Source organism: Xyrauchen texanus, chromosome 18, assembly GCF_025860055.1.
Source record: "Xyrauchen texanus isolate HMW12.3.18 chromosome 18, RBS_HiC_50CHRs, whole genome shotgun sequence".
In the NCBI taxonomy this organism is placed as follows: Eukaryota; Metazoa; Chordata; class Actinopteri; order Cypriniformes; family Catostomidae; genus Xyrauchen; species Xyrauchen texanus.
The window spans coordinates 3,565,487-3,589,814 of NC_068293.1; positions in this window are offsets into that span (position 1 = coordinate 3,565,487).

Genomic DNA, 24,328 nt, shown 5'->3' on the forward strand with positions numbered 1-24,328 from the left:
TATATTTTAAAAAAATAAATAAATAAATAACTGTCCAGTAAGTAAAAGGATAATATTTGGGGTAAAATGCCCCCCTGTTGCATGGGCTAAAGGTCTCTATTAAACACATTGTTTTTTGTAAGTGAGGTGAATAGATTTGTTCTGAAAAATGTTCAAAGTGGGTTTACATTGACTCATTCAATCATAATAGAGATCAGTTTGTTTATAGAATACTTGATGTAATAAAATGCCAAATGAGTTTGAAATGAACAAAACATGATGCAGCCTTTTCTGAAGTAGTTATTTTGAGTAAGCATCATCTTAATTTGTCACTTAAAAAAGCATCTTGCTGTCTCAAAATGATCTGCATTAGTTGACAGATTGTGTCCTATTATAACTATTGCCCCAGTATCTACACAATATCACTTTAACCCCCCTATAGGGGCCTTTTACCCCAAGTGTGAATAGGTTCCTCAACACATTTAAAAAAATACAAAACAAAACCTTTTGTTATTATTTCTTTAACACAAATATGTTGCTCCATCAGTATAATATATATATATATATATATATATATATATATATATATATATATATATATATATATATATATATATATATATATATATATATATTTACCTTGATACATTTTGTAAACAGGAAAAAAAGCCACATTTCTTTAAGGGGTGTCTTTAGCCCTATTATATAGTGTGTAATTCAGTGCAGAGCACTAATGCACGTGCTTGCATACAAAATTATAAATCGTATGAATTAGTACGAGATGGCAAAATCGCACTAATGTTCTTGAACAAATATTTCAGTCTCACTTAGAGAAAAGTTAAATAATGTTATGGATATTTAATTGGAAAATAACTTTTGTGTACAATGGAAGAAAACATCGGGGTTTGGAACGAGACAAGAAAAACATTTAACAGGTTATTGACATCTTTCATTTGTTCCATAAATATAGAATGAGTAATCAAATTTATTCACAGACATTTCCTTTCTTAAAATGAAGTGTTGGTAATCAAAAGTGATTCCAGTGGTGAGAATCAAAATAATTTTCATTTTAATAACTGTTTATGTGATGATATTTTCATGTTAACTGGATGCCACTCAGATGTGATCTGATGTGGTGACCTTTGTGTGTATTATGTCCAGTAGAGGTCACTGCGGCAACCGGACCAGAGGAGGAAGTCCAGCTGAATCTCTGACCATTTCCTTCCCACCACACCACTTCCTGTGTCTCTGATCACAAATGATTTTAGAAGCTTCACAGACTGTCAATGTTGAAATAGTTATAAAGTGAGCTGGTACGGAGAGCATCCACCCACCGTTTTACCCCCTTAAATTGCATATTAAACATGTTTATTGTACTTGTTCAAGTGTGAACAGCATTCCCTTTTTTTCATTTTCAATCTAGAAATACACTTACAGCAATTTCCTCTCTGAGGAGCTTGTATATTAAAACTATGTAGCAATTTTATGATCAGAGTCTGTTTTTAGCTGTTTTTTATTGAAAACTAAATCCAACAATTTGGGAACTGATTTGTATTTGACAAATAACATGTCCATGAACATTATCAATATTTTAGGTTAAAATGTATGTATACGATGGGGTCCAAATGTCTGAGATCACTAGTGAAAATGCTTCTCTTTTGTATTTTTCTCATTTAAGAAGTATATTATCAGTGGAACAATATAAGCAAACAGCTGGATTGAAAAATTAACATTACTTTCACAATTTATTATTTATGATATAGACCTAGGTGGAAAAAATAGATATTGGTATTGCACTTAGGGGACAATGGGGTTAAAGGCACACCTTAAGGAAATTTGCCTTTTTTTCTGGTCACAAAATGTGTCAAGGTAAAAAAAAGTTTATGTTGCAAGTGGGTCAAAAGACAATATTGCATTACACTGAACATTTTCCAAAATGAGATCTGAAATCATATCATGGTGGCAGATATGTGGTATATATATCTACTGTATATATTTAGTTAAGATTTTCACAATACGTTTTTTTAAAAATGAGATTGACCATCATTCAGAGCAAGTATGTGATGAGCCGCAACAAAATCCAAACTCAGAATTCAAATTCTAAATCTTCATGTTAATTTCCATGTATGAATTAAATTTCAAATCTTAGATTTTCAATGTGGCATCAGACTTTTGGAAACTGCTGTTTGTAAAAGGGAAAATATATACTGTATTTTAGGTGCTGAAACTTCATTTCTTTTACTTTATTCATCAATGTTATAACTCTTTAGCTTTTTGTGCTGTGGTGACTATTGAATTAGTAAAAATATCTCAATCTTTACTCAATTAGTATTAAATCATAGGAACTGCATGTATCATAGGCCAGATTATACTATAATAAAATACAAATGAAATAGTTTTAGATGAAGTATAGCATGTCACACTGCAGGATACTGCTGACACTGCTTGACATTTCATGTCAGCTTTTGAAGTTTTATCGTAAATCGTTGTTTCTGATGTTACAAATATCTTATCAATGAATTGCCCTCTATTTGTCTTATCACTGCTGTACAAAATCAAAAGTGAAATATTTATCTGTCGAATCAAAGCGAAGAGCACATGCTCTTGAATTTGAGTTGATTTGTTGCAGAGATTCATTGAAAACAGTCTATTAACGTTCATATGGAGCCGTCCGTTGCTTGACACCTTTCATTTGCATAATTTAATTAATTCAGTTCATTATAATGCAATACGGAGCGCACGATGAACATGAAATGACAGTTTGAGTTAATGAAATGTGTTAACGGTATCATCATTTACTTGTATGTTAATTAGTCCAATTATTTTCCAGTGCACGGTAATCTGAATATTGTAATAGTGCTGCGAGCGTCTGAAGTCAGGTGGGGAGCAGCGAATCCAGAAAGAGGTTTCTCACCTCACCTTTCCAACAAATGAATGCAGAATTCTCAACCATCCACGTTCACCTAAGTGCAGTCAAACTAGACCTTAAAGGGATAGTTCACACTAAAATGAAAATTCTCAGATTATTTACTCATCCTCATGATATCCCAGGTGTGTATGTCTTTTTTTCAGCAGAACACATTTGAAGAAAAATAAGAGAAATATCTCAGCTCAGTCGGTCCTTAAAATGCAAGTGAATCATCCATACGACTCCAGTGGTTAAAGTAATGTCTGAATCAACAGCTGATTCCTGTTCAGTCATTTTAGATCAGTGAACATGAACACACCGGCCTACACCTTCAACAAAAGGAATCAAATCAACTAAAATACTCTTCAATGTTTATTTACTCTGTTGTCTGATATGCTGCTTCACTCATGAGCCGAAAGCCATTCACACATCTGCGCAAAGTAAGATATGCCTCTCTTATCATCATTCTTTTGTCTGAATTCGACCCATTAACACTACATGCAACTACGTTTTATACATGCATACTGTATTTGCAATAATAATAACAATGTGGAAGCGGCACATATTATGGCTGCATATAGCGTTTTAGCACATTAGCGCCGTAAATGCAAAAGGTGAACGTGACAGTGGTGGTGGCGTAGTGGCTAAAGCACAGGGCTGTTAATCAGAAGGTCATTGGTTCGAACCCCACAGCCACCACCATTGTGTCCTTGAGCAAGGCACTTAACTCCAGGTTGCTCCGGGGGGATTGTCCCTGTAATAAGGGCTCTGTAAGTCGCTTTGGATAAAAGCGTCTGCCAAATGCATAAATGTAAATGCAAATTACACATTATCTACTGTATATCGTTGAGTTGTTAAAACACATTTTAATGTCACATTTGTGGAGTGGTTGTGGTGTAGTGGTATAAAGCACATAACTGTTAATCAGAAGGTCGCTGGTTCGATCCCCACAGCCACCACCAATGTGTCCTTGAGCAAGGCACTTAACTCCAGATTGCTCTGGGGGGATTGTCCCTGTAATAAGTGCACTGTAAGTCTGCCAAATGCATAAATGTAAATGTAAAATATTTGTTGATGTTTACATGTAGTCTTGGGCGTCCTCATATTTAAATGGTCCTCGATACACCTCACACAGTAGCATGGCGGGTGTCTGAATGTTTGCTCAGCTGTTTCAAACTTCTTTTTACTTCTGAACGAAGAACACTTCTGTAAGTGTGCTGGCGCCTTAAGCAAAGTTTCAACCTACTTTCGCTGCTGAATTCACAAATGGTTCTGAGTAAGATTTTGCTTTTAAGCAACAAATGGAACAAGAAGCTGATATAGAGAACCTTGAATTTAAGACACATTATGGCCAGTTATTTTGCACATATTTGCTCCACCAATAAAAACTGTTCCAAAAAAAGCCAAAGTAGGATCAACCATTGTGTTCTGCAAAGAAATGCACAGACTGATAGCCTGTCTGAAATGCCATGAACTCAAACAAGCGAAGTGATACAAACAGTGAAGTGTCTAAGAACTCTGATTAGATTACATGGCCAGAATTGAATGTTTTATAATTGCATTTAGCATTTTTGACCCTATCAAAACAAGCCCACCAGTTGAGAACAGCTGGCCTAAGTGGCCTTCATCATAGTGAAGTTGCTCACCTGGACCCTCAACTTTGTGCTGACAGATAAAAGCATGAGCAGTTCAAGTTGATACGTGAGTTTTGTTTGGATGAATTCTCTCTGACCTTGTGTGATGGCTGCTTCTTATGATAGAAGGATGAGAGAGTGGAAAGCGATATTTTCTTGCAGTAGCAGTGGTGCGAGGAGATCGATAGGAGTCCTGCTGTGGAGCCCTGGCCATGCTGCAGCCCTGATAAGTGAAATCACTGGTGTGTGGATGGAGGAGAGGGGTCTCTTTCTGCTGGACCACACAGATAAAAGCTTCCGTCTTTTCCTGCAACTCAAAAGATATCAAACTCTCAGCTCATAATTGTTCTTGTTTCATTGGTTGTTATATTTTGTTACTGACTAATTCCGTTTTGAAGCTCTAAAACAACACCTCCATTGATCTCTGAAGAATAATCCCTGCCTGTGGGGATTATTGCTTAGCAAAGCTATTATAAATATTGAACAAGTCTGTGAAAAAGTCGAAGACTAGTTTGAACATGACTGAATTGGTATCGAAAATATTTAATCTTGTGTTTTGGAAGAATTAGGACCAAAGGCCAGCTGGTGGATGTTATAAACGTATAACGTTTAACGTGTGAGTAAGGCCAGCCGGTGGAGTTTCTGATGCCCCCTAGAAGTTGGTGCCCTAGACAGACTGCGCAATATGTTTATAGGAAGCGGCGGTAATGAATTGAAACTTTGTAATTCAGCACTTTTCATCTACTGTCTCCTTTAGATAAATCGCTTATGTTGTATAATTCCTCTTTTGTAAGTCACTTTGGATAAAAGTGAATAAATCCATCCATCCATCCATCCATCATCACGCTTATCCTGTGTGAATAAATAAATGAATAAATTTAAATGTAAGTCAACTATATATATATATATATATATATATATATATATATATATATATATATATATATATACAGTGAGGAAAATAAGTATTCAACACCCTGCTATTTTGCAAGTTCTCCCACTTGGAAATCATGGAGGGTCTGAAATTGTCATCAGTAGGTGCATGTCCACTGTGAGAGACATAATCTAAAAAAAAATCCAGAAATCACAATGTATGATTTTTTAACTATTTATTTGTATGATACAGCTGCAAATAAGTATTTGAACACCTGTCTATCAGCTAGAATTCTGACCCTCAAAGACCTGTTAGTCTGCCTTTAAAATGTCCACCTCCACTCCATTTATTATCCTAAATTAGATGCACCTATTTGAGGTCGTTAGGTGCATAAAGACACCTGTCCACCCCATACAATCAGTAAGAATCCAACTACTAACATGGCCAAGACCAAAGAGCTGTCCAAAGACACTAGAGACAAAATTGTACACCTCCACAAGGCTGGAAAGTGCTACGGGAAATTGCCAAGCAGCTTGGTGAAAAAAGGTCCACTGTTGGAGCAATCATTAGAAAATGGAAGAAGCTAAACATGACTGTCAATCTCCCTCGGACTGGGGCTCCATGCAAGATCTCACCTCGTGGGGTCTCAATGATCCCAGAACTACACGGGAGGAGCTGGTCAATGACCTGAAAAGAGCTGGGACCACCGTTTCCAAGGTTACTGTTGGTAATACACTAAGACGTCATGGTTTGAAATCATGCATGGCACGGGAGGTTCCCCTGCTTAAACCAGCACATGTCAAGATCCCGTCTTAAGTTTGCCAATGACCATTTGGATGATCCAGAGGAGTCATGGGAGAAAGTCATGTGGTCAGATGAGACCAAAATAGAACTTTTTGGTCATAATTCCACTAACCGTGTTTGGAGGAAGAAGAATGATGAGTACCATTCCAAGAACACCATCCCTACTGTGAAGCATGGGGGTGGTAGCATCATGCTTTGGGGGTGTTTTTCTGCACATGGGACAGGGTGACTGCACTGTATTAAGGAGAGGATGACCGGGGCCATGTATTGCGAGATTTTGGGGAACAACCTCCTTCCCTCAGTTAGAGCATTGAAGATGGGTCGAGGCTGGGTCTTCCAACATGACAATGACCCGAAGCACACAGCCAGGATAACCAAGGAGTGGCTCTGTAAGAAGCATATCAAGGTTCTGGCGTGGCCTAGCCAGTCTCCAGACCTAAACCCAATAGAGAATCTTTGGAGGGAGCTCAAACTCTGTGTTTCTCAGCGACAGCCCAGAAACCTGACTGATCTAGAGAAGATCTGTGTGGAGGAGTGGGCCAAAATCCCTCCTGCAGTGTGTGCAAACCTGGTGAAAAACTACAGGAAACGTTTGACCTCTGTAATTGCAAACAAAGGCTACTGTACCAAATATTAACATTGATTTTCTCAGGTGTTCAAATACTTATTTGCAGCTGTATCATACAAATAAATAGTTAAAAAATCATACATTGTGATTTCTGGATTTTTTTTTTTAGATTATGTCTCTCACAGTGGACATGCACCTACGACGACAATTTCAGACCCCTCCATGATTTCTAAGTGGGAGAACTTGCAAAATAGCAGGGTGTTCAAATACTTATTTTCCTCACTGTATGTATATACATATAATTGGGTGTGTGCAGCAAAGCCATTATCTGTATTAGTATCTGTATCTCTTCATATGACAAAATTATCTGTATCTGTCTGTTTTCAGATAGAACTGGGTGTGGGCGGGCTTAAACCGGTTAAACCATTTTTAAATGTTACTCTTACATATATATATATATATATATATATATATATATATATATATATATATATATATGTATGCCTTGTCATAGTAATAATATCAATCATTTCATAATAATAATAACTGTGATGGACTGGCCACCTTTCCAGGGTGCTTCGCTGCCTTTGGCCCACAGCTGGGATAGGCTCCAGCACTACCCATGGCCCTCTATAGGACAAGGAGCTATAGAAGATGGATGGTGATAATAATAATAATAATAATAATAAAATGTATGTAGTGGCTTTACAGTTCAAGAACCCTTAACATTCTCACATTTAGCACAGTTTAAAGAACAAGAAGAAAAAAAGTTGTTTCAGTTTCTTCATTTTACATAAGGAGGAACATTACTATTAGATGAATACTGTATAGTATTGTTAGAATGTTAAGGGTTCTTCAACCAAATGTTATCTTCCTCTTGGTCACATTCTAGAGGTTTTCAATGGGGTTCAGGTCTGGAGATTGGGATGGCCATGATAGGGTATTGTGTGGCATGGAGCATTGTCCTGCTGGAAAAAACAATCCTTTAAAGTTGGGGAATTAATCCCATTGATAACCTCTGGAATGTGATCAAGAGGAAGATGGATGGACACAAGACATCAAACAAAGCCGAGCTACTTGAATTTTTGCACCAGGAGTGGCATAAAGTCACCCTTCAGCTATGTGAAAGACTGGTAGAGATCATGCCAACATGCATGAACGTTATGATTGAAAATCAGGGTTATTCCAACAAATATTGATTTCTGAACTATTCCTAAGTTAAAACATTAGTATTGTGTTGTTTAAAAATGAAAATTAACTTGTTTTCTTTGCATTATTCGAGGTCTGAAAACACAACATCTTTTTTGTTATTTTGACCAGTTGTCATTTTATGCAAATAAATGCTCTAAATGACAATATTTTCATTTGGAATTTGGGAGAAATGTTGTTGGGACTTTATAGATGTTACGAATGAGGCAGCGAAGGCAGACGAGGAGAGCGAATCTAAAATGCAGCTTAACTTTATTAAGAAAACAAACACAAAGGAAAACCCTCAATGGGGAAATAAACATAAAACAGGGAACATAGGCAAGGACAGCAAACCAGGCTAAACAACATTCAACAAACGACAAGGAGTGAACAAAAAGCAGGGCTTAAATACACAGGGAGTGATAATACAAATGAGACACAGGTGAAAACAATGAACAAAATGGCAGTGATGACGGCAGGTGGATAGTGGGAAATGTAGTTCATAAACAATAGATTAGTGAGACACAGGGCAGACAACAGGGGAATGAAGAGAAAACTAAGGAAAGCAAAGGTGACAAAAAAGGCAAACAAGGGCAACAGTGAAACAAGACAAGGAATTCCTAACATAGCCCCCCCTCAAGGATCGGATTCCAGACGATCAACATAAAACAAAACAAAAAATGTCCATAGACTGGGGGGGGAGCTTGTGGTGGGCAGACAGACCAAGGGGGGCAACGACGGGCAGACAGGCAGTCCAGGGGGCAACGAAGGTTAGACAGGAAGTCCAAGGGGGCACAAAGGGCAGGCAGGAAGTCCAAGGGGGCACAGAAGGCAGGCAGGAAGTCAAAGGGGGCACAAAGGGCAGGCAGGAAGTCCAAGGGGGCACAGATGGCAGGCAGGAAGTCCAAGGGGGCACAAAGGGCAAGTTCAGGTGGTCAGGGAGCTGGCCACCGGGCAAGGACAGGTTTGGGGAACCTGGGAGGAGGCCACTGGACAGGGACCGGGTCAGGGGGCCTGGGCAGAGGCCACAGGACAGGGACCGGGTCAGGAGGCCTGGGAGGAGGCCACAGGACAGGGACTGGGTCAGGGGGCCTGGGAGGAGGCCACAGGACAGAGACTGGGTCAGAAGGCCTGGGAGGAGGCTACAGGACAGGGACTGGGTCAGGAGGCCTGGGAGGAGGCCACAGGACAGGGACCAGGTCAGGAGGCCTGGGGGAAGGCCACAGGACGGGAACAGGGTCAGGAGGCCTGGGAGGAAGCCACAGGACAGGGACTGGGTCAGGAGGCCTGGGAGGAGGCCACAGGACAGGGACTGGGTCAGGAGGCCTGGGAGGAGGCCACAGGACAGGGACTGGGTCAGGAGGCCTGGGAGGAGGCCACAGGACAGGGACTGGGTCAGGAGGCCTGGGAGGAGGCCACAGGACAGGGACCGGGTCAGGAGGCCTGGGGGAAGGCCACAGGATGGGAACAGGGTCAGGAGGCCTGGGAGGAGGCCACAGGACAGGGACTGGGTCAGGAGGCCTGGGAGGAGGCCACAGGACAGGGACTGGGTCAGGAGGCCTGGGAGGAGGCCACAGGACGGGAACAGGGTCAGAAGGTCTGGGAGGAGGCCACAGGTCAGGGACAGGGTCAGGACCCCTGGGAGGAGGCCCTAAAGGCGGTGACCTGGAAGGCTCTGGCGGCGGAGCCGCAGGAGGCTCAGGAGGCGGAGCCGTAGGAGGCTCGGGAGGCTCTGAGGGCGGAGCCATAGGAGGCTCGGGAGGCGGAGCCGTGGGAGGCTCTGGCGGCGGAGCCGAGGGAGGCTCAGCTGAGGGAGGCTCTGGAGGTTCAGAAGCCTCAGGGGGCGGAGCCGTGGGAGGCTCAGGAGGCAGAGCTGAGGGAGGAGGAACCATGGAAAGCTCGGGAGGCTCAGCTGAGGGAGGCTCTGGAGGCGGAGCTGAGGGAGGCTCTGGAGGCTCAGAGGCCTCAGGGGGCGGAGCCGTGGGAGGCTCAGGAGGCAGAGCCGAGGGAGGAGGAACCATGGAAAGCTCGGGAGGCTCAGGGGGCAGAGCCGTGGGAGGCTCAGGAGGCAGAGCAGAGGGAGGCTCGAGAGGCGGAGCCCTGGGAGGCTCAAGAGGAGGAGCCCTGGGAGGCTCGAGAGGAGGAGCCCTGGGAGGCTCGAGAGGAGGAGCCCTGGGAGGCTCGAGAGGAGGAGCCCTGGCAGACTCGAGAGACTTGAGATGGAGCCCTGGGAGGCGGAGCCCTAGGAGGCTTGGGAGGAGGAGCCATAGGAAGCTCTGGAGTCTCTGGGAGCAGAGCCGTAGGAGGCTCGGGAGGCGGAGCCGTAGGAGGCTCTGGAGGTGGAGCCGTAGGAGGCTCGGGGAGAAGGGCTCTGAGATATCTGAGAGGCAGGCAGAGATATGAGCTGAGACGTTGGGGTAATCAGGCTGGAACGACAGGTGGAGATACGTTTCATCTGCATAGCAGGTAGGAGAAACCATGTGCATTAATGATCGGTCCGAGTGATGTAGAGTAGCTCGAGAAGAGGAGGGGTCCAAGCACTGATCCCTGAAGAACACCAGTGGTCAGCTGGTGTGACCTGGACACCTCTCCTCTCAAGGTGACCTTGAAGGATTTGCCTGTGAGGTATGACTCAAACCATGAATGGTTGTGTGTGTGTGTGTGTGTTTTGTTTTTACTGTTTAAATTTAGCTGAAACTCAATTTAATAGCCTGTAATGCATTTTGAATACAGACATATTGTGGAAGTTACAAACTTTGCTTTTCATTTTTTTTAAAGATGGTCTTCTCAAATCATTGCCAATAAAAAATGTGTTCCCATTGTGACAACTTACCCCATGCAGTTTAACACACTGTTAACATAAAAGGTAAACCTATGTTAATAAACCTCTCCAGGACAATAACTGTTACAAGGATTTTTGAAGTCACAACTTTAAGGTATGTGGATACAGATATTGACTGTATTGTTGGGTGGTTGTGTGACAACTAGCCCCTATACATTTATATCATGTGGTTTATAAGTGTGTGTACAAGACTTGGAGTGTAAATACTGGTGTTATAATACTGATATTATGTAAAACAAGGCTTGGCCCTGTATTGTTCTGAGCTCAGGGCTGTAAAATATAGTAGGTTTAAAAGTAAAAGCAATGAAGAATTTCAGCAGTTGAATTTAGCATGTGGTGCATGAGACTGGGTGCAATTTCAAGCATTCTCTTTCATCTTTGGGGCTGCTTGTGGTTTGAAGTGCCAAATGCTTCTCTGTGAAGTCTGGATCTGGGCCGGCCCTCTCACTTAGAATTAGAGTAATTGGACCCAGTCTTCTACTTTTTCTTATTTCAATTCATGTGAAAAATACATAAATAAGATTATTGAAGATTTGGAAGGCCGGCAGAATGCAGACACAGCAAGAACATAAAGGCTGCCTTTGTGACACAATTTGATATTCTTGAGGGAAAGGTCTTCTCTGAAACAGGACCATAATGAGAACAGTTGGTAGAAATGGTTTATTTTATTATATTTACCTCAGGATATAGCACATTTCAAAAAGCCTGAGGTTTCATCTCAGTCTCTCCCATTTAGTCTAACTGCCTCTCTCTCGCGCACGCTCTCTCTTCCTTTCAGACGCTTTTGAGGTGGTTAAATATGAGGCAGTAATTTCCCAAAATGGCCACTATTCAATCAGCCTGAAAGAGCAACAACTTTGCGAGGAGGGTCTTAAGAATCGTTTTGAGAGCTGCATTCATGTGCCATGTGCTCTGTGTTTCATTCAGCCACTTTGTGCTATTCACACATGATTTTATCCATAGTGTCTCTCAGCTCTGTTAAATGTGTTGATATGTAGACCAAATGTACAGTATATTCACACTTGCTATGAGAATCCCTGCTACATTTACAGAGATGAACATCCTGATCTGATACCTAAAACTCTTATATTACATGATACAGATATGTTAGATTGATAATATTTTAAGAAAAGGAAAGTTAAACAGAATATTATATACAGAATATATAGTAACGCATGTACAGAAGTAACTCTGACTTAAAGACCCTGTTAAATCAAAATTGTAGTTTTGTGGTTGTTTAGTTCATATCTGTTAGCTTTTCAGCTAAATAAAAAAGTAAAATGAATGTAGTACATTTACTTGTTTGTTTATGCAATGCCAGTGTGTTTGGGAGGTTACTAGGGTGTTGCTAGGGCATTACTAAATGGCTGCTAGATGGTTATATATCCGGTCCTGCTCGACCTGCTCTGGGCAGGATTCGAACTGTCATCAACCGGCATGGGAGGCGGGCACACTAACGAGGAGGCTAAAGGCTACAGCCTCTATGTTCAGTCGCTAGTGCGCCTCTTGAGGCCCAGGAAGTAAGGCTTACTCATACCACTCATCTATCATGAACTAGCTGGCTCCTGTTACAGTTACTTACTGGCCAGAATCAAAAGACACCATTCCCAAGTCTTAATAGTTATGTTTCCATCCAAGTTAATCAAATTAATATTGTGAATAAAGCCATCTTTCCTTCCCAGGTGATCAGAGAATGAATGAATAAATAAATAAGCGACTGCTCGTTCCTCAGATTCCTTTCAATGAGAAGAAGAGAAGGACAATATGCGCATGGACAGTTTTTGTGTCAACATGCGCTGCTACACTGACTGCTTTCGCTGTTGCGCATAGCCTCCATTTTTAAATAAGCGTCTCCCCAGTTTTGCTCTGTACATCATGGAATAGCCTTCCTAAATCATACATGCTCTCCGCGAAATCCAGCACTGCAACAAATGAATGAATGGATGTACGCTGCAACAACAATTGTGTTTACTTGACAATGGAAGTAATGCCCACATTTCTTGCTAAGAATAATGGGACTGGGTGGATAACAGAGTTTAAGAGTTTGAATCTCCTCTAAGTGTCTTTAGAGACTGATTGCTCTCTGCATTCACCACACACCCATGTCCTTGATCAACTGCAGAACTGTCGTATGCTGAAGCAGATCGTTTACTGCAGGCTAGTACACACAGCATGCACCAACTCAATAACCTGATATTGGTTCTGATGTATGGCCAATTTTGCAGTAGGTCAGTGATTTCTTCCCCCTTCTTTTTCCAAAGCAGAGACAATTATGTGACCTCCTTCTATAGAGCCAGCAAGGGCTCAAGGGCTGTGTGTGTGTGTGTGTGTGTGTGTGAGAGAGAGAGAGAGAGTTTGAGAATAGCACTTTAGCAGTGGTCTGAGTTATTGAGTGTGTGTGTTTAGGGCGACAGTCTCAAGGTGGTGGGGTACCTGTGGAGGTTGACGCAAGGTGGGTATTATGCAAACGGCACCCCTGCAGTCCCGCAATGCTTTCCATTGGATGGTTTTTGCCTGGAAGTTTCTTGCTATTATTTATAATCTGCATTAAACTGAGGTGTTTGGGTGGACACGAGATTGAGAGATGCGGAATTGTAAAAGGAAGGAGGGGTAAAACGTACGCAAACACCCTGAACTGCAATTGCTTGATGTGTTTTGCTCTGGCCAAGAGATGTGTTCTATTCACAGGGTCTAATTAGGTGCTTTCTTGTTTCAGAGGAAATTACAGGTTTTGTATCTCTCTACTCCTCCAGGGAGGAAAATTTAAATAGTTTATTCTTTGTCACCATTGTTTGTTTAAGAGTTGTTTAAGCAATCCTTTGTCTGAATCTTGAGTCTTTGTTTTTGGGAGTGTGGGTTGAATATACATTCAGATAAGTGCGGTCAGATTTGGGAATACTTTCTTTCTAACAAACCCATATCCTTAAGCATAAAATTTTGGTATGTGTCTCGTTCCACGAGGTGCTATGGAAATGATTCATTCCTGGCATGTTGTGGAAAGGTGTGCTATTACTTTTCTAATAGACCAGATTTTCTCCTAGTGGACAAACAAACTGCAGAAAAAATAGACTTACTTTGAATGAGCCCAAGCAACTGCATAGAACACCTTAACAAATGCATAACAAATACATTGCCAGCCCTACCTCATAAGCAACATAAGCGGATGCAAAGGGCCCTGTGACCACTAGGGGGCCCCCAGCTGTGGAATAAGTATGGACAATTTTTATTTACACTAAGTGTAAATAGCACTGGCCATACAATAGTTCGATGGAACCTGGCAAAACTACAGAAAAATATTATATAATATTTTAAGAAGCAGAATAAAGATTTAAATATGTGCATTTGACTGAGGGCAATAGGGGTTCAAATCCCCTTTTGTCACAGTCTCAGTGAGTCCGCTGGTTTGTTCCAGTTTGTCATTACATGTCCTCTCTGTTTGGTTCATGTGTCGCTGGCTCACGTAATCAGCATTGCCATGGAAGCCTTGATTATTTCCATGGTAACGCTGATCATTCCAGCTTGCTGCGAGCGAGAGGCACCTGATCGCCATTAGTTCCCTAACTATATTTACCTCACTTTTGTGTTCGTCGCTCGATTGTTTGTTTGAATCCTGTTGCTTACCACTCTCTCCCTCTGCCCTAGTATACCCTGTAACATGTTTTATGTATTGGTTACCAGTCTGCGCTGTGTGTGCCGGGTTTGTGGTTACCATCCTGCCTGTTGCCTCACCTCCTTTGACGCTTCTCCTGAGTTCTCCCCAGCGATACCTCTTTGAACCGGAACTGCTCTGCACACAACCACTACACACACAAGCCTACACCCCCATTTGAAGCTTTACCAGCATTGCTGTGTTGTTAATTAAATATCAGATCATTGTATCCGCACTTGGATCTTTTGTCTCATCCTTCCTGACAGATCAATCGAGCCAGAATGGATTCAGCGGAGCAGACCGAACTGCAGGCTACGCTTGCTCAACAAGGAGCGTTTCTGGGTTGCCAGCAGGACCAGATCTCTGCTTCCAACCACGCCATTGAAATGGTGGCTAATCAGCTAGCCGTAACTCATCATTGGTTCAACAACACCCACATCTCCGTTAGCCTCCTGACTCCACAGCGAGGTTCCTTAACTGGCCCCAGTGATTCTTCCTAGCCCTGTGTCAATTATAAACCTCCATACTCGGGTAGGGTCCTATTGCACATTCCTCACGCAGTGTTCACTCTGTTTCTCATTGCAGCCCTCAACTTACTCTATGGAGGCAGTTAAGGTCACCTTCGTTATCACGCTTCTGACCGGGAGGGCCGGCCAGTGGGGAACTGCTGTATGGGAGAGTCGCCACCCTTGCTGCTCGTCATTCCATGAGTTTTTGGCTAAACTTCTTCGAGTATTCAACGGATATCTATATGGATAAGAAGCTTCAAGGATACTGTCTGGTTTGACTCAGGGTAATTCCTCGGTTGCGGACTATGCTATCGAGTTCTGCACTCTCACCGATTCCACCGAATGAAAGGCGGCAACCGATTGGAGTCGGTTCCTGGAGGGCTTTTCAGACATGCTCCACGATGAGATTTACACTCTGGAACTGCCTTGCCATTTTGACAACCTGGTCACTCTGGCCATCAGGGTTGACAAGTGCCTCACCTCCCACGCTGGCTGACTGTTACCATTCTCCTACTCCTGTGGCAGCGGGGGTCTCAGAACAACTATTCGAAGTGGAAACCATGCAGATCGTTATGACACGCTTATCAAGGAGAGAGAGGTAGTGCCGCATGTCTGAGAGGCTTTGTCTCTACTGTTCTGGTCCTGGTCATGTCATTGCCAACTGTCTGGTTAAAACCCCCTTTCATCGGTAGAGAAGGTGTTACTGGTGAGCGCAACTCCTCTGAGCAAAAACCCTGCATAATGACCTGTTCTCCTGGCCCAGCAGCAGCATGGATCGACTGTTCACTCTGTTTCCACCCTGGTGGACTCCGGAGAGGAGGGAAACTTAATTGATGCTGCCACGACTTCCAGGTGGCAGTTTCCGGTGGTAAGGTTGGTCGAATCCATTATACCATACTCCCTTAGCGGCACACCACTGACTATCATTAACCATTCTATGGAGCTGCTCACCTTCGTCATGGGTAACCACACTGAGCAACTCTCCTTTCTGGGGTTTCCTTGGTTGGAAATACACAATCTACATTTTGACCAGTTAACCAATTCTGTTCTAGACTGTAGCCCTTTTGTCTCTCCCATTGTCTTAAATCTGCTGTCTCTCCTGTCCAGTCTTGTGTGTCTTTTCAGGATGAACCAGCGGAATTATCTGGTGTACACATGGCATACCATGATCTGGGGGCAGTGGTCATGAGTTTAGGCAGTTTAAGCTCGTCACTTGTGCTGTAATTACTCTAACACTTGTCTCTCATTATAGTGATTTTGAAGGGAGACCTTATAAGGCACGCCAGAGCATCAGAACAGGAGAGAGAGTGACCAGAAGGCACGAGAGAGAGTGTGGCAAGTGATTTAGAGTGTTCTATTGAGTTTTATGTTATTTACTGTCGAGTGTGTGACTATCATTAAATAAACTGACCTTGAACCTGTTTGATTGTCTCCTGACTCATCCATTATCAAGTTTTCAAGTTATCAAGACTTGACAAAGTTATCAAGTCCCTCGCCAGCATCCAGCAAGACCAACACCAAGCCCTCATGGAGTTACGCCAGGAGCTGGAATAACACCAGGCCCTCATGGAGTTACGCCAGGAGATGGAATAACATCATGATGATGCAGACGAGGGAATTCCTATACTCAGGGGCTTCCCTGAGGAGGATTTCCCTGTGGAGCAGTCATGTGACGAGTCCCTCAATCATGCTGTAAAGCAGTTCAATGGAAAGGAGGAGGGGAGAACTGGCTTGTCAAAATAAATAATAGTTTAATGTAAAACTGAAACCAAAAGACACAAACACACACATAGTATGGACAGCTGCCCATAAACGTTCTCTCTCTGTCACACCACCATCCGCAGTCAGCCTTTATCCTTCTCGGAGGCTTGATTAGCCTGATAATGGGCCGGGTGTGTAAAATCATGACCCTGCCCCGCCATCTGCCCTGTCACACACGCATTTGACCAAGTAAAAGTAACTGATGATCAACAGCTCCAGCCTAAATTTGTGCTCACAAATCCATACTTTTCTATTATAAAAGAGCGGTTGTATAGAGTGATGCAGGACACTCAGATCAAAGAGAATACAACTCAGCTATTAGTACCAAAGAGCCATTGGGAAACACTCTTCCAAGCGGCCCACTATAACCCAATGGCTGGGCGATTGGATTAGGGAAGGGCATGTCAAATCTACCACCTCAACTTCCTCAAACCATAGAGGGAGACTGTACCTGTAGCCTTGGTGACGCTAGTTCCGGAGAGGGCGGAGCTCGGGAGGTGACTCCCAAACCAAGTTCATTCACCCCGGTCCCCTATGGAGACCGGGGTGAATGAACTCACGGTCGCAGCTTACAGACATTTCCCAGTTGCAAGTGGAATTTGTGTTTTCACCCCTTCCCGGTTGCACAAACTTTATAGAGCACCATATTTATGTACAGTAAGTTCCATCATAATACTATTTGCACTGAATATGTTGTTATATTATATACTGTTTTAGAATACACTATATTACACTGCTGAGCACATCGTATCTGCCAAAATTTACACTAGGGTGAAAATAGCATGTGCCACTATTCTCATGAAGTGTAAATAGCATCTACCTTCCTTAATTTGGTAATTTCATTATTATTCCTTTGCACAGTCTTGGAATTTCAGTTAATTATTCATTTGCGCATGTGATTATTGTGGATGGTAAGTTTAAAAACTATATTCTTTTGTACTTCTGAAGCAATTATACCTGTGCTTATAAAGTATAGTTGATATTTTAGCATTTTTAAGCTTTATACTTTTGAATAATGATGTCCCGATACCATTTTTGTTTGAGAACAAGTATGAATACTTCATTTTTGGTACTCACCAATACCTAGTATGATACCTGTTTTTTTTTTTTTTTTATTAACTCCATATCAACAGTTTATTTCAATTTTATCTTCAAAGATAAATTCATTCATTAAAACCTTAATCAAATAAAAAAATAACAATTAATTTTTAACATAATATTGTATTATTTTTTATAAAATGAGGTGCTCATATAGAGAACCTCATAGCACAATCCAAAATTCAACATTGGAGTTATATTTTGTCCAATAAAGTGCTGCATATCAGAGCATCAGAGATGTGAGATACTGCTTAAGTATAATACAATTACTACTGATATATTATTATTATTATCAGTAGTAGTAGTCGTATTACAGTGAAAATGACATAAATTTACAGAAGCGACATGTTTCTGTCATACTTTTTCTTATAAAATGTACCTTTAATTTTGATGGAGCTTTTATTTTGAAGTGTTACTGTGTTGTAATAAGGAGCTCTGACTTTATGATGGCAGATTTCCACTCTGGAATAGCTGGTCGCTACATGACTCAAAGTGATTAATTAAACCACAAAAGGCTGCTATTTCATTAAATAAGTATGTCCTCTGTATCTGCCTCACGCTACAATGTAATCTGCTACAAACAGAGTGCATGATGCTCATGACAATGTTTTCCTTATACGAGTCTTAGAGCGTCAGCACAACACTATCTCCACATATTCACAAGCGCTCACATTTGAATTACATGCAAACTAAATATTTATCTCATTAAATTTATCTCTGCAGTTTTTGCAGTTAAATAATTTCACTATGACATAATGTGATTTTAATTTGTGAGCTGAATGTTTACATAATGACATTCATATGTTAGATGTATAATTCTTTGGTATCAGACCATTTTTGCTAGTAGCCTACTAGTACATGAGCGCGGTATTGGACCCGATACCAGTATTGTTATTGGGATTAGGGTTGGAAACCAATTACCGGTTCTTGTTCAGAACCCCATTCTTTAAAAAATAGTGCATCATATGATCTTCGTGACTTTTCAGTTCTATGGTTCTGCAGCATGCAATTTTCCACCAACGGTGCTGGAACACCATCCTGAAATACTCTGACATTGTTTCAAGCAGCACATCTTTGCAGCAGCACTGCCCTCTACTAACTCTACAGCATAAAACACTCATCTCTTCCATTGTATTTAATTCCCATTCGAACGAGTCTCAAGCCGGCTCTTTTGAATCTACAGTGCGAAAATTATGCACTTCCATTTATAGTCCGATATACAAGTAATCTTACACTGATGTTCAAGTTATGAATGTCCAACTCAAAATTGAATAGGAAGCAGTTGGCAATAACAAGCCTAAAGTGCAACTTTAGACTACATAACAGTCTAAACTGTCTCTCGAACTATTACTGTTTATTTTATGATGACTTGTGAGACTTCATCAAGCAGTGACAATGTATTTATTAATTAAATATACCATCGCATTTCTTGTTTGTTTAGATTTGTATTAAATATATTAAAATATATTTTTTATATATTATTGGATTGTAATTATGTCTCTAAATAGTCTGCAAACACACCTTTTACATTAATTGTATTAAATTTATATCTGATTTGTTATATCTGCTCTGTAGAAATCTGAAATGATCACATCATTTGGTAACAGACAGCAGAGGGTAGTAAATACAAAAATAATTGCTTTTATCATTTCTAAATCATTCTTTAAAAAAAAGGCACTAAAAGAATTACTGGAATCATTACAGTAACCGTTAAGGATCCGGAATCGTTTAGAGCAATCGGAACTGGAATCATTAAATTCCTAATTTTTAATAAATTGACTTATTTATTTGAATAGTTTAAGCTTAGTTATTGATATTGGGTGTGTTTAGTTAGATGTACCTGTAGGTAAGGGTTCATCATTTTGAAAATCTACATAGGGCCCCAAAAATGCTAGACCCAGACAGTCATCAAGAACACCCTAGCAACAGCATAGTAAAATGCTAAAAACAAACAAGAACACATTAGCAAATAAATAGCTACACACTAGCAACCAGGGCCATTTGTAGATAACTAGATGGTCAACTAGGGTGGCATCAGCAGGTTGGAGGGGTGAGAGGTTTTGCCAATGAGGACACCCCCAACCTATGGGGTCACCAATGATGAGGAAAGCTGTTCAGTAGCATTAACACCATAGTATCATGCCGGCAAACATATTCATATTAGTTAATTGTATGATTCTATGCTTTTGGATTGCATAAGAAAACAGTCAAGGTATGCATTCTGTTTTCTTTAAGACATGGCATCAATATGTTGTCTGTATGTAGTTATTTTCTTTATTTCATTTCCATTCAGTCCCTTTGAATTCTCGTTTTTTTTGCTCTGCCCTCACACAGAGAAATTGCGAGTATCTCTGAAGCTATTCACCGAAAGAGAGAATTTCTCGCTGCCGAATTGCCCATTTTGTGGAAATGTGCATTAACCTCTGAATCAAATCAGGTCAGAACAGGGTCCCCATGGTGACAGATGCCGGTAGAATTCACTGAGGGAAGTGAAAATGAACCCTTTTCCTTTAGAATGGCAGGTGGCCAATGGCTTCATATCACCCATCCTGCCTTTGGCAACATTGACACAGGTAATGCGTGGGAGGCTGTACCATCCATACGGAGAGTGATGTACATATAATTTCCCTGGCTGACTGATTGAAGACTGTAATCTGGACACAAGTCTTTCTTGCTTTGATTACAGTCAAATATTTACCACAAGGAAAACATGTGTGATGGCCTCCTCAGTGCTTCCACAACGCCATCAGCTCCTTCAGCGTCGCCCAGCAGGCCAGAATAATCTCCATCCCATTTGTACTCACGGTACAAGTGCATTCAGGGGACACGACATGCTGGTAGCGCCAAGAAGGCATCTGTCTAAGGAGGACAGATATATACAGATTCATTTGACTGACAAGGTCATTGCATTTCATTGTAAACATCAAAAAACTCCTCTTTCTTTTCAGAAGCGCATCTTTAGAGTACCTGTGATTACTGAATAGGCCTCTTTAAGGGACTAACCCCAAACGACGGCCCCTCTCGCTCGCACACTGCTGAAAATGCCAGCGAGTAAGTGGATGGAAGAATGGGTGTTTTACATGAAGGAACACTTTTCTTCTGAAAGCCCATCTTTCACAATTCGCTTGTCTAGCATACGCGCAACCCCCAAGATCGACTGAATCTATTTTCTCCAAGATGTTCCGTTGACTCCCTCCTGCTGTTATAGGCTTATCTCTCACACTAGGCCGGGCTCTAAATGGGCGAGATTTCAGTGTTGACGATCGTTTGCCGTTCAGCAGACAGACTGTAGCGCATTAGCACACGATGCTTAGCACATTAGCGTGTTCCCGTGGGAGAAGTGGGTTCAAGATGATTGCCCTCCCTTACACGCATTACTGCTCTTATACCGTGTTAGACCTGCCATCATTACCACTTTCCATCGGTTCCCACGGCAACTAGCAGCAGAGCAGAGCAGCATTAGCAGGTGTCGCTTTGGTGTGAGGTGAACCAGTCAGGCTTCGTTTAGGCCTTTCGCCCTGTTTGGACTTTTCATGCATTGATTTGATTAGAAGTCAAGATTGGAGGTGCATGTTTTTTATATTTTTATTTTACGAATCCTTGTTTTTCCCAGCATTAACGATATAAACAGATATTTTTGCCATTGTATCAAATTAGTTTGAGAAGTGTAGCCCTTTCAAAAAACTACTATGGTATTAAAGGATCATACCGATACCGATGCATAGCTGGAATGCACTCAGTTTTAATCTCGTCAACAAAATATTAATTGACAAAGAGTTTTTTTTATTTTGTCAACAATGATGAGAGATGAAAAAGATGCATCATGACGATAATCAAACCGTTTGAAAGAAAACATGCTATTGATGAAAACATGATGAGAAAAAGCAATCTTGCAAGATATTAACAATGCACTTTGTTTGTTTATTTATTTTAAAGAAAGAAGAATCTTGAAAAAAAATTATTTACTCTTAGTATGTTGGGAATTGCCCTGCTTGAGCTGCGTGAAATGAAAGCAGAACACCTGTATAATGAACTTTGCTAACCTCTTTGCCTCTGGCAAACCCTTGTGGCAAACCTGCCACTCATAATTTTTACATGCAAGTGAGCTTTAAACACTTCATTATTGCCACAGTTTTGCCATTGAAGTGTTTGTTAGTAGCAACAAATTGTCCATTGTTACCAAAGGTTTGCTGCAGGTTTGCCACTGGTGAAGGGCTGCAAACTTCGGGCAATAATCTGGAGCAAATCAAAAGCTTATTTGCATGTGAAAATAATGAGTGGAAAATTTGCAGTAAGTTTGCCATAACTCTAGATTTTTGTAAGGGACTTAGGGTTAGGGTTAGCTGCATCTGAATGACCTCACTCAAACATATCCTTTATATGTGACATTTATCACTATTTCCACAACATAAACATATTATTACAACTGACATCTACACAGACAATGAAGCCAATGAACAGGTGAACTTCGTCATCAACCTGTTAAATGTCTGTCAAAAGGCCTATTGAATCAACTGTCGATAGTTCAGAAAGAACCAATATATTTCTTCAGTATAACCCACAGATGACTATGGCGCTGGCCATATCCACCACTGAAAACTTCTGCTCTGAAAAACCCAGAAACACAGTTGCCTACATTTGACATCACTATATAGTTCTCACTATATAATTGAATCTATGCAATGTACAGAGCAAGTGCAACTGAAGTCAAGTGATCCAGAACTAGTCCACAAAGACCCAACGTGTTGACTAGGAGCAGAGCTAACTCGTCAATGCAACGCTACATAGAGGAGACTAAAAAACAAGTATTGTCTCACCCCTGATTGCGAAATCATAACATGTTGAACAATTCCCTCACAATCACAGGAGGCATCTGTTTGTGTCAAACAACTGTAGATGCTGCAGCAGTAGAAGGTTCGAGTGCATGGCAGAAATTTGCTAATGTCTCTGCGCTCGCATTCATGAGGTGTGCAGGAAATGTAGGAGGCTGTCAACGATTGAGACATTCTCCCACTGTGAGTAAATAGTGACTGGGCCAATTTCATCCGACACAGAAATGCTCCCGGTGACAGCGCCCACATTGTTTTCCCCCAACTGTATGCTGCAAAATTCTATTTCAGTTTTGCTTGCCGCAGTAATTATCTGCATTGTTGGTGAGTATAAAGAGAATAAAGGGCATGAATGTGTCCCGGTCAATCCTATTCTGTCAGTTCAGGCTGAATTGGGTACACACATGTGCGGCACTTGCCAAATCGTAATAACGAAGCTGTTTGCATGGAATGATTTCCCCTACGCAGCTCATCAGCAACAGAGAGAGTCTGTCAGTGCATTTGCAGACTGACATGGCTTCTGTGTCTGTGTCTGTTATTAGCCCGTCTCTTAAGACAAGCTCAATTATCTGACACTGCCCATAATTTTCACCCCCCTCTCAGGCACAATGTAAAGTTCCTCTCCTTTATTTCTCGAGCTGTTCATTTGGAGGAGAAAAACAAGGAGAGAGACGAGAGTGGGTGGAGGAGAAGACTTGACGAGATAAACTGAGGGAGGGGAGAAAAAACAAGATGAGTCAAAAACTAATTTGATGCTTACTTTACAAGAATAAAGAGTTTCGGAAGATGCACGATCAAATATATGTGGAGGATATCTGAATGATAATATGATTGATGTGTATCAAATAAAACAATGACATTGCCAATCTTATCTCAATGTAAAATTTGGATTTAAAATGTTCAAAAATCTTTCTTCTTCTTCTGTTATTATTTTAAGTAGATAAGAAAAATCACTTTCAAATAAATTGCAAGAATACATTCAATTGCAAGACACTTTTATATTGTGTGTCTTGCAGTGCATTCAGTACATTAAAGTTTTTTATTTTGGTCATATTTCTGTCTTTTGACAAAAATATCCTTTAAGTTAATCATGTCATAACATTTTTGTCAATTTTACTCTGACTAAAATGGCATATCATTTTCAGAGTTATATCTAGTGGTCTGTGAGTAGGGAGGGCCAATGGGGGTGCCAAGTTTATAACTTTACACAGAAAAGGTTAGCAAGTAATTTAAGTAAGTAATTTAATCACAATAAAATCATGTTAACACATATACTTTATGTTAAAAATGAAGATTCTCTAATGAATTACTCACAGAACACAATCTTCAGCAGAACACAAATGAAGATTTTTAGAGGAATATTTCAGCTCTGTAGGTCCATACAATGCAAGTGAATGGGTTCCAAAATGTTGACTCTCCAAAAAACACATAAAGGCAGCATAAAAGTAATCCATGTGACTCCTGTGGTTAAATCCATGTCTACTGAAGTGATATAAGTGTGGGTGAGAAACAGATCAATATTTAAATACATTTTTGTTAGACATTCTTCTCCCTGCCCAGTACGGGGCATATGCATGAATAATGTGAATTGTCAAAACACAAGAAGAAGAATGTAAAAGTGACAGTTAGGTTGTGTCTCGTTTGGAAGGATGCATCCTCCGGAGGTCACATTTGTCAGCCGCATA